The 10,890-nt window shown below is 43.2% G+C and overlaps 1 protein-coding gene across 1 annotated transcript in view; it reads right to left on the reverse strand.

Moving 5' to 3' along the window:
* Positions 1-10,890, reverse strand: part of FZD8 (frizzled class receptor 8) — a 14,936-nt gene that overhangs the window by 1,906 nt on the left and 2,140 nt on the right.

A 10,890-nucleotide genomic window follows, 5' to 3' on the forward strand; every position in this document is an offset into this window, starting at 1 on the left:
ACAAATAGAACTACCATATGACCCAGCAATCCCACTACTGGGCATATACCCTGAGAAAACCATAACTCAAAAAGAGTCATGTACCACAATGTTCACTGCAGCACTATTTACAATAGCCAGGACATGGAAGCAACCTAAGTGTCCATGGACAGATGAATGGATAAAGAAGATGTGGCACATATATACAATGGAATATTATTCAGCCATAGGAGAAATGAAATTGAGTTATTTGTAGTGAGGTGGATGGACTTAGAGTCTGTCATACAGAGTGAAGTGAGAAAGAGAAAAACAAATACCCTATGCTAACACATATATATGGAATCTAAAAAAAAAAATGGTTCTGATGAACCTAGGGACGTAGAGAATGGACTTGAGGACACGGGGAGGGGGAAGGGTAAGCTGGGACAAAGTGAGAGAGTGGCATGGACATATATACACTACCAAACGTAAAATAGATAGCTAGTGGAAGCTGCTGCACAGCACAGGGAGATCAGCTCGGTGCTTTGTGACCACGTAGAGGGGTGGGATAGGGAGGGTGGGAGGGAGACACAAGAGGGAGGGGATATAGGGATATATGTATATATATAGCTGATTCACTTTGTTATACAGCAGAAACTAACACAACATTGTATAGCAGTTATACTCCAGTAAAGATGTTAACAAAACAAAACAAGACTCCCTTGAGTCAGCACAAGATGAGGGAGCGCATGTGGTCTCCTTGGGGGTATTGGGAGACTCTGTCCAGGTATATCTCCCCAGGGGACCTTGCCAATAACCCTGCATGTGTTTCTAACACCAATGTTTCCTAATAAATTGTTATTCATTAGTTGGGTCAGAAAGCATGCTTTCTATATATTACATTTTATTTTTGGCTTTGTTGGGTCTTTGTTGCTGCATGCAGGCTTTCTCTAGTTGCGGGGAGTGGGGGCTACTCTTCATTGCGGTACGTGGGCTTCTCATTGCGGTGGCTTCTCTTGTTGCGGAGCACAGGTTCTAGGTCGTGGGCCTCAATAGTTGTGGCACGCAGGCTCAGTAGTTGTGGCACACAGGCTTAGCTGCTGCGCGGCATGTAGGATCTTCCCAGACCATGGCTCGAACCTGTGTCCCTGCATTGGCAGGCAGATTCTTAACCACTGCACCACCAGGGAAGTCCCATAAATTACATTTTTTTTTTAATACTTTCCAGAAATTCTGGTTTGGATGGGGCATGTACTCTGTTTTGTATTCTTTTCTTTGGAGGCTTGTTGGGTTTGATTGGTGAAGAGACTATAATGAAGTTCATTGTAAATAAAAGGAAGCAGGATGGAACTTTGTACCAGAGAAGGAAATATAGATGTCATCAAAGAGGAGGACACAGAACAGGGTGGAGGGACCCCAAAGACACACTTCCTCTACTTCTCAAGTGGGTGCTTGCCCCCGGCCCAGCAGGGTGCCTCTGGATGGGGGCTGGTCCAATGGGGGTGTTATGGGAGATTTGGAGGCAAAATATAGGCCCAGAGACTCACATAGAATTGGAGGTAGAATGGCATCCAGGTTGTGTCAGTAGAGTTTTGATTGTGCTGGGAAATCCACTGCTGATAATCCAAATGGAATTAACACCTTTTTTTGTTAACTTGGACACTTCTCACCCAAGCTAATGAAGAGCTTACTGTAAAACTAAATTGGTAACTTTAGGGGCCTGAAAAAGAGTTCCCGGACTTTCCGCAGACCCACCCACCCTCACTTTGTTGAACTTGGAAGCTTCTGTGTTAGTCTTGCATTAATCCTTCTTGAGCTGGCACAACACGATTGTGCTGGAAAGTCATGGAATTCACCGCATTCATCCTTTAATCAGAATAAACTTGGATTTAAAAGCTTCTGTGTGATTTGGAAAAATCCAATCTTTGGTCTCAGACTGCTAAATCCTCTGAGAATTTTGAAATGCAAATACACAAAGCATAATACAGTGTTAGGTTCTATTAATCTGAAGAGTATGTGAGTCATTTTAAACCTACAGTATTTCAGACTTAGTCATTTCCTTCATATGAAATCCAACTTTCCAGCATAAAAGTTATGAAGGGCAAGGTTTTCCAGCCTATAGAACTACACATCTTCAGTGTGGGAACTGGGTATGGAGGTAGGATTGCTAGTGGGCTTTGCAGCATTTTGTTGCAGCTCTGATTAAACTTTTTTTTTTTTTTGCTTCATCCAAACTTTGCTTCCCTTAAACTTTCTTCCCTATTTTTCTCTCCTCTTTATTCTTCTTGCTGTTTAGCTCTACTGGGTGTTCATTTTCTCTGGTGAGTTTCACGTGAAGAAAGTGTCTGCAGCTGAACACAGTGCTTTGAATCCCCTCTCATATCATGGTGGTTCACGGAGATGCTGAAGTGTAATTCCCAGTTCCCTGCACAGTAGGTGCTTGACAGACATGTGCTGAATGAATGGATTTTTAGAACAGCATAAAATTTTAAAAAATAATAGAAATTCTCTCTTCTGAGTGGGTTAAAGCACTGACATTTAACCATTATAAGGACAGTGGAAGTCACAAGCATCTCATTGAGGAGTTTATACTTATATCTTTTTTTTTTTTTTTCTGCGGTACGCAGACCTCTCACTGTTGTGGCCTCTCCTGTTGCGGAGCACAGGCTCCGGACGCGCAGGCTCAGCGGCCACGGTTCATGGGCCCAGCCACTCCACAGCATGTGGTATCTTCCTGGACCGGGGCACGAACCCGTCCGTGTCCCTTGCATCAGCAGGCGGACTCTCAACCACTCCGCCACCAGGGAAGCCCTATACTTATATCTTGATTTTTCTTCTTTTTCTTGTAAATACGATTTAAAATATACTATTTTTCTCTCGATCATGTCATTTGTTTCTCAGAAGAATTGTGTGAGAAGGGCAGAGTGATAGTACATCAATTATACCTCAACTTAAAAAAAGAGGAAAAAAAAAGAGGAAGAGCCACGCAATAATATTACCCTCATTTCATGGATGAGGAAAATGGAGTCCAGAAACATTGATAATAAAAACTAGGGCAAGAACACAGAAATTCTTAGTCCAGTTCTTTTTGTATTTTACTTCCCTCCTTTCAGGAGAAGGCAGACTTAACTGTGGTGAATAGTCTGTGGGGAGCTGTGGTGGTCGTTACTGCTCTTCAGTAAATATTTCCAGGCACATGGTTACTTCCCTGCACCCTTTGGGGTGTAATATGGCCATATGATTTGCTTTGGTTAATGACACATGTAGATATGACACTGCCATTTCCAGGCAGAAACTTTTAAGAATCAGTGGCTATATCCCTTCCAACGTATGCAGGGAAAATGGAAGCACATGCCAAGATAAAGCTTTCAGCAACTTGGCATCTAAGGTGGAAAGAATCCCTCTACTGACACATACTGGACAATGTGTGCAAGTGATAAAGTATTATCATTACTTTATTGAAGTATAATTGACATACAATATAATATTAGTTTCAGGTGTACAACATAGTGATTTGACATTTGTATACACTGGGAAATGATCCCCACCAAAAGTCTAGTTACCATCTGTCACCCTACAAAGTTCCAAGTTTTCTTTTCCTCTTGTCATGAGATCTTTTAAGATTTGCTTTCTTAGTAACTTCCAAATTTGTACTACAGTATTATTGACTATAGTCCTCATGCCTGTACATTACATCCCTATGATTTATTTATTTTATAACTGAAGTTTGTACCTCTTGACCCCTTCACCCGTTTCACCCACCCCTCATCTCCCCTCCCCTCTAGCAACCACCCATCTGTTCTCTGTATCTCTGAGTGTTGTTTTGTTTGTTTTGTTTTTCAGATTCCACATATAAGTAAAATCTGATAAATTAGTTTTTGTTGCATTAAGCCATTGAGATTTTGGAGTTGTCTGTTATTGTAGCAAAACTTAGCCTTATTTTGATTGATATGGAAACGAAGGAGCATACATGGGTAAGGAATGCATGGGTCACTGGGTGGCTGGGTGATGAGATGAGTGAATAATCACTTGTGACTGGATAAGGTCCAAGGGATAAATCTCTTCTCTTTGTACCAATGTCCTAAGTGCATAGATTCACATAAAATGTAAACCACAAGGATCGAGGAGGGTATCTTTATTGAGGGCACACATATGTTCATCTTCACAAGCTAAGTGTCTACAGCTACATCCTGTATTTCTAATCCCAGTGATGCTATGAAATGATACCTTTTGTTTGGTTCTAACAGATCCTTTTAATAACAACTTCCATTTTAGCAACTTCCACTTTTATAGCCCCCCAAAATTGTCTGTGTCCTGATTCCTGGAATTAACTTCTTTTTGGTTCCTATTAAGTATAGCCAAGCATGCTCTTTAATGGTATTACACAAAATTTGTATCCTGTCTATGGGTTTGACCTAGGACCCTCTGCTTAGACTCTTTCTTACAGAAATTGGATGAGGAGTGACAGTTAAGATCTAAGATCATACTTGTTAGGTAGACTCAGGAAAACCTCAGAGTTTACTTGTGGAATGAATCTCACTTTCTGGGTCTTTGGTCAAGGACTCGTCCCTTCTTTCAGGGTACCTGAAGAAAGAGTAGATTTCTGCACTGAATACACGTTATCCGAAAAATTCTAAAACTTAAGCAAAGTTCCAGCATCAGGTAAGATAGTATGAGTTTACTTTTAAAGATACACATGGTGACATACATTCAGGATCACAGCCTGCCTGCCTCTAGGACTACAAGGTGACAGATCACCTGGTCTTGGAAAGTCACACCCAGGTCAGGTCACCACAGGATGAACCTTCATTTCTAGCTGAGTTGGTTTTACTAAATAAACATTTACTGAAGAAAAAGAGTATCTTTAATTTTAATAGCTTCTACTAATAATATATCGACATGATTGGGTCCTTCTAGGTTTACAGGTTGGGTTTAATTTCTAGGTTAGAAGAATCATTCCCTATGTACCCAGTTTTTGGTTGTTTTCATTACAAGTGAAAGCAAAAGCACGGTTATCCAAAACAGCCCTGTGTAGCGAGAGCTTCCGTTCAAAACAACATAGCACGAAGTTCCCCCTTTGGACCAGGTGAGGGCACCCTTGTCCTCTCCCAAATATTTACTTAAGGTGAAAAAAAATAACTACTTCCATTTAAATTAGTTAAATTGGAGACAAAAGCAGTTCGCTTAGTTAACTTCTAGTTGTATTTTGTTTCGCTTTAGATCATAACGTCACCTTCAATTGCAGTTCACTGGCTTTCAGCTCTGCCTACACATGAGAATCATTCACCTGGGGTAGCCTGAGAAAACTTTGAATTCCCAGATTCCATGCCCAGAAGTTCTGGTTCAGCTGGTCTGGGGTGCTGCCGGGACATGGTGTCTTTAAGAAACACCCCTCTAGCACGTAGGTAGGGGTGAGAGCTACTGCCAGGGTGTTAGTTAATTAGAAACAGGTTTGTTAAGAGGATGACCGTTGGAAATAGTTTTTCTAATTTAAATTAGTGTACGGTTCACCTGAGCATTAAATAAGGTGCTATAAATAGGTACCTTTGTCCTTGGTGAATAATGGTTCTCCCCAAGGCTTGGAAAGCCATTAGTTAAAATTTATCGTGACTTTGCTCTTGCCTGGCCGGTCCTCCTTCACTCCATCCTTCTCTGGCTGCCCCATTCCGGGTACCACCATCGTCGTGGGGCATCTCCTGGAGCCTGTGGTTTAAATCAGCTGAGTTCATCTCCCTTCCCGTTGGTCCTCTCCCTTCAGAGATTTCCACGGGGCTCAGCCACACTCTCTGTTTGCTGCTCCAGCCTCTGGCTCTTCAGCACCCAGTGGCTCTGCTCTTTGCTTTGCTCCAGGCCTCTGCTGACCAGGACATGGTGCTCCCACTTTGGGGCCCTCTCCCCGGTGTGACTACATCAGCCGCTGACCCCTTCCTTCCTCCCAGTCACTGCCAATTATCGTGTTACTGTGAATGTGGGCAGTGCAGAGCAGGTGAGCTGGCCCTTGTCGGCCAGGGGCCAGAGAGGCAAACATTCCCGGAGCTCTCTGGGCAGCCTCTCAGGCTGTGTGTTCGAATGTTCCTCTGTAGGTTAGCACCAGACCATGGAAAACCTGGACTCTGGTAGGATTTTGGGACTGGCTGAACACGGCCAGGAGAGCTGATGTCAGGGATGGATGCACATGGTGGTTGGTGGCCTTAGGGACTTACACAGACACCAGGGCAGCGGGAAAGGCCTAGGGAAATAGGAGTGACACGTAGGATCTGTGGCTTCTAAGCCCAGCTCTGCTCCTGGCTGTATGACCTTGGGCAAGTCCAGTCCGCTTCAGGCATCAGTTTCCTGGCCTGAAAATGAGGCACCTTCGTGTGCGTGCTGAACGGCTGTGGATCTGGATACAGCACAACTTCTGATTCCACATTCCATCACATATGCTTAGGTCACGCTGCTTTTCCTTGTTCACAGAGCAGCAAGGTTCTCAATAACCCCTTGAAAACTCCAGGATCGCACAGGTGACCTCTGAGACCTTCTTTGGTCCCCTTCCCCTTGACCAGTGCCACCCCCTCCCACCTGGCCCTATCATTCTGATCCTCAGCAGCAAGAAGCCTTCAGACACAGGCTTCGTGAAGCTGTCGCTTTCTATACGCCCTCCTTGCAGGCCTGGTCTCCCCACACTGCTGTGCTCAACTATTCCAGAACTGACGCCTCCCCCTCTCTTCCCTTTGGCTGACCTGTATCCTGGCATGGTTTCTATTCTGTGGTGTGCTTCCACGAACACCTGGCTAGACGATGGGGGACAGCCTGCGTCCCTTTCAAGCCAGCAGTGTTCGTGCGCGGCATTGGAGAGCATCCACCGGACTCCACAGATGGACTTCATGGTGGGAGACGGTAAGGCGTGTACTGAAGTGAACGAGCCGACTGCATGGCTCCCCCCAACATGGTCTTCACGATTTATTCTTTCTCCCACTAAGTTTTGGTGTGGTGAATCTTTGGTGAGCTGCTCATTCTTGAAATAAAAGTAACTCAGAAGACAATTTTTTAAAAGACCTATCATTGGATTTCAACCCAGCTTAGATTTTTCGCATAACTGTTGTATCGAGGGTTTAATTCAACTGAGGCCTCTTGGGGCCTTAAACGGATGCAGTTTGGGGAATCTTTTTCTTGAGAGAAAGAGTTCAAAATTATGAATACAAAATAGCTGCAGGCCTTCTGTTCAGGGGTCAGGCCTGCACTGCGGGGGGGCTCAGTAGTTGAAAGAATTGAAATGAGGGAGCCCGCCCATCCTCCGGTTCTGGAACTTTGCAGCATCGCCAGGTGGCAGTATTGTATCAAGTGTGGAAGTTGATCACCGCGGGCACTGTGTGCTGCATCTCAAGGGACTATTTTGTAACTGTGGTTTCAGTTGCATCCTGTGCTCACAACTGTATGAGGCTCCATGTGTGACTTTTCTTTTGGCAAAGCAATCCGATTTCCTTCCCTCAAACTTTGAAGACTTACAGAAACCTTTAAGGTCATCAATGCAGGTGACATCAATACAGGTGTCACTGTAATGGTGACAAAGTTTGCTCCTTAAACTTCTAATACTTTCCCCTCTGTTTTGTGGTACTTTCAAATTGCGTTCATTATAAAGCAAAAAGAAAGTGTTTCACATAACTTCTGCCACAGGTACTTGTAATGAGCTTTGGCTTTTCTAATGCTTTTAACCATATTAGACTTTATTTACATTGATCTTCTAGCCACACAGTAACCTTATCCCCTCCTCGTCCCCCCATATTTGACAAGGTTTTCAGGAACTCATAGTGGCTGCATGCTCTGGTGAGCGATCCATCTATGCTCATCTAACGCAGATGGCCAAATACTCTTCCTCCCTTTTCCCACCCCTCAAACCTATTTGGAGTCTTTAATCCCATTAATAGATACCTTTTGGGTACTGGCAACTTTGCAATTCAAGTTTTAGGTTTAAAGGCAAGGAACTAGCGCTCTGTCTTAATTTTCAGTCTCTAAAATCAGCCTCTGCGATGACAGGTGCAGCTTTCTCCTAAGAGCTGTCCTCAGAATTGTAGCCATTTTGTAAAAGTGATCAAATGTGGCATTTTACAAGCCTATACTGAAGAATTAATAAAGGAAAAAACTTCAAAGTTGACCCTTTCCCACCGTCACATAGTTGAAAATATGTCAATAGTGAGACTCCTGCTAAACTTGGAAACCAATACGCTAACTAGTCTTTTAACTGTCTCTCCTTCTCACGTACGTGATAAAGCCTATGGGAACTGCCTTTAAAACTTTATAACTTAAAGCGTAAGTTTATGGCTGGTTTATGTACACAGAGTACATGAGAGTCACCCCATGGGTTAGATGCAGGCCACTCACTGGTACCCAAGTTACAAAATAGTAATTCTTTAATATAAACTGCCAGGAGGTGAAGATTTTACAGTGGTTCTGACTTTAAAAAAAATATAATCGGCATGATAGCTAAAGTAGGTGTTCTTCCCGTATATCTAATTTTAAAAATCCAATTAACACCAGGAATGACTCTGGAAAGGATTTGCAAGATGTTTCTACCAAGAAACCCTCCTTAAAAGCCTCTTACATGACAAAGATCAGTCAGAGAAGTAGTTTCCATCCTATTCATTAAAAGAAGAAAATTTTTGAACCACTAAATATTCCTATTAGGAGAAGTAAAGAGAACAAACTCCTTAGCAGGACGCAGCGAACGAGTCCCCACCCAGCCCCCAATGTTTGGTGCCCCCCATCATTAGCAGGGTAGCTGCCCATTTCTTATCTTGATTGACAGGTTAATAAGGGACCTGGAGCTATCTTTTCAGTCTGAACACACAACCTTACCAATTACTTTTAAATTATTGCTAATCTGTCCGAAAATAACAAGCAAGAGGAATAAAAATATCTGAAAAAGAGAAATGTCTGCTGAAGAAGCTTTTACTTCCGGTGCTTTAAAAGGTTCGGTTCAGAAAACTTGCCAGAATTTAGTCAATAGAATTTAGGCACTGAAGGTTTTCTCTCTTTTTTTTTTTTTTTTTTTACGAAAAACTTGTAGTTTATAATAGTTCATTGGTTCAATTAGGAGCGAAAAAGAAGGGAGTTTTGTAATGCAATTGTCCAGCAAAGGAAAACGCTTTAAATTGGGGGATTATGTGCACAGACCACCTGTAGGGCATTCAGAGCCCTTTTCTATAATGCTTCAACCCATGCCTAGCTGCCTGCAGGCTGGCTAACAATGCCGGGGAAAGCTGTTTAAAAGGCTGCGCGCACTTGTGCCTCTGGTCTTCACTAACTGTTACAAGTCTTCCTCTCCCTCGCTCTCTCTCCTTTTTAAAGTAAAAGTCCCACATCCCTTTAATGGAAGAACTTTAAGGCTCCGCGGTGGCCAATTGGTCTGCACCAAGAGGAGCCGGGCCGCAGGGAAAGAAACTTCAGACTATACAGCACATTTGGAGAGGAGAAAAGATCAAAGTTTTTCAAACTCAAAAGACCAAGTTCCCTACAGATTAACCCTATTCATTTGGTTCCTCTTAAAGGAATGATGTGCTGAGCCACTAGGCAGACAGGTAAAAAGTTCAACAATTGCCAAAGCATTCTTCTGCTAATTCAACAGCCTTCTGCTCAAATCAATTAGCTTAGTCTTGACAGAGGAACAATAGCTTTTTCTCTAGGAAAAGCAGCACATGTGATATACACAAGCCTGGAAGGTTATTAAGATGTTAACCCGTTAGTTTAATCCAGTAAAGAGCGCCTGCTCTACCACCAAATTGTCGAGTGACTTACACTGTAAAGTGTGATCGATGGCTTAAAACATTAACCTCTACCCTACCCTTCAGCAGTGTGTTCAGTCCTGCAAGAGCAGGTGCTTTCAGAATCACAGACGTGAGAAATGAACGTGGAGTTTAAAGCCTTTAGTGATATCATACAAGATAAATAACAAGGCGGAGTGGAATTAGTGCCTTGCAAAAGTTCCGTTTACATACACTAAGGTGAGTGTTGTTACCCATGGATCAGAAAAGAGCTACCATTCAAAAAACACCAGCTTCTCGGGAAAGGTGCAAAATCTTAATCGTGATTTCAGTTCAACAGTGATATTTCAACTTTGCTAACAACTTAGGAACTAGAGTTTAACAGGTCATTTTCTCCATGCCTAAGGGCAGCGTACATAATGAGAAGCTAGCAAATGTCCGTGTTTCCAATGGGCCCTCAGCAAAAAGCACTTGCAAGGTTTAACAGTTTAGGAGAGGCAGGGGGAGAGGGCAATGTTTAAATCATTTATCAAAAGTCATTTTATTGCCAAAATAGAATACTTATATTTGTTCTTACAGGGGTGGCCTCTAAACTTTTTACAGAAAATGTACAGACTGTATATCTTTGGATATGTACATATTTTACACATTTTTACAATTTAACAAATAATTATATAAATACATCCTCTAATGTAAGAAACCCGTATTTACTTGGGGTGTATAATTAAGACATCTCTTGTTTGTTTACTTAAGGCATCTGCCTGGTCATTAAGAATACCCAAACCGTGCAATCCCACTAGGTCGCGGTCATCCCTCCTCTAGGACGTGTTAGGGGTGAGGGTTTACGCAGGAGAGTCGAGGGCGGAAACTAGGTCCCTCAGGTGAAATCTGTAGGTCTGGCTTCAAGCTCAGCAAATGGCAACCAGCGAGGGCTCCAAACCTTGGGTCCTGGAAACGCGGCAGCAGAGCTCACGCTCCTCTGCCAAGACAAATTAACGCCTGGCGGGAGGAATTCCTCGCCCGTCGGTGGAGGAACGGGGGCTGGGTCTGGGAGCCTTCAATGCCAGGTACTTTGTTCTAAGCGAGTCCCAGCTAATGGATACCATTAAGAGTTCATTATCATGCTAATAGCAATCAACACGGTGAAGGGGGGGGGACCCTCTGCCTCCAAGTGTCCCCCCCCCCCCCCCCC

The sequence above is a fragment of the Lipotes vexillifer genome, unplaced genomic scaffold, assembly GCF_000442215.2.
Source record: "Lipotes vexillifer unplaced genomic scaffold, Lipotes_vexillifer_v1.1 scaffold738, whole genome shotgun sequence".
In the NCBI taxonomy this organism is placed as follows: domain Eukaryota; kingdom Metazoa; phylum Chordata; class Mammalia; order Artiodactyla; family Lipotidae; genus Lipotes; species Lipotes vexillifer.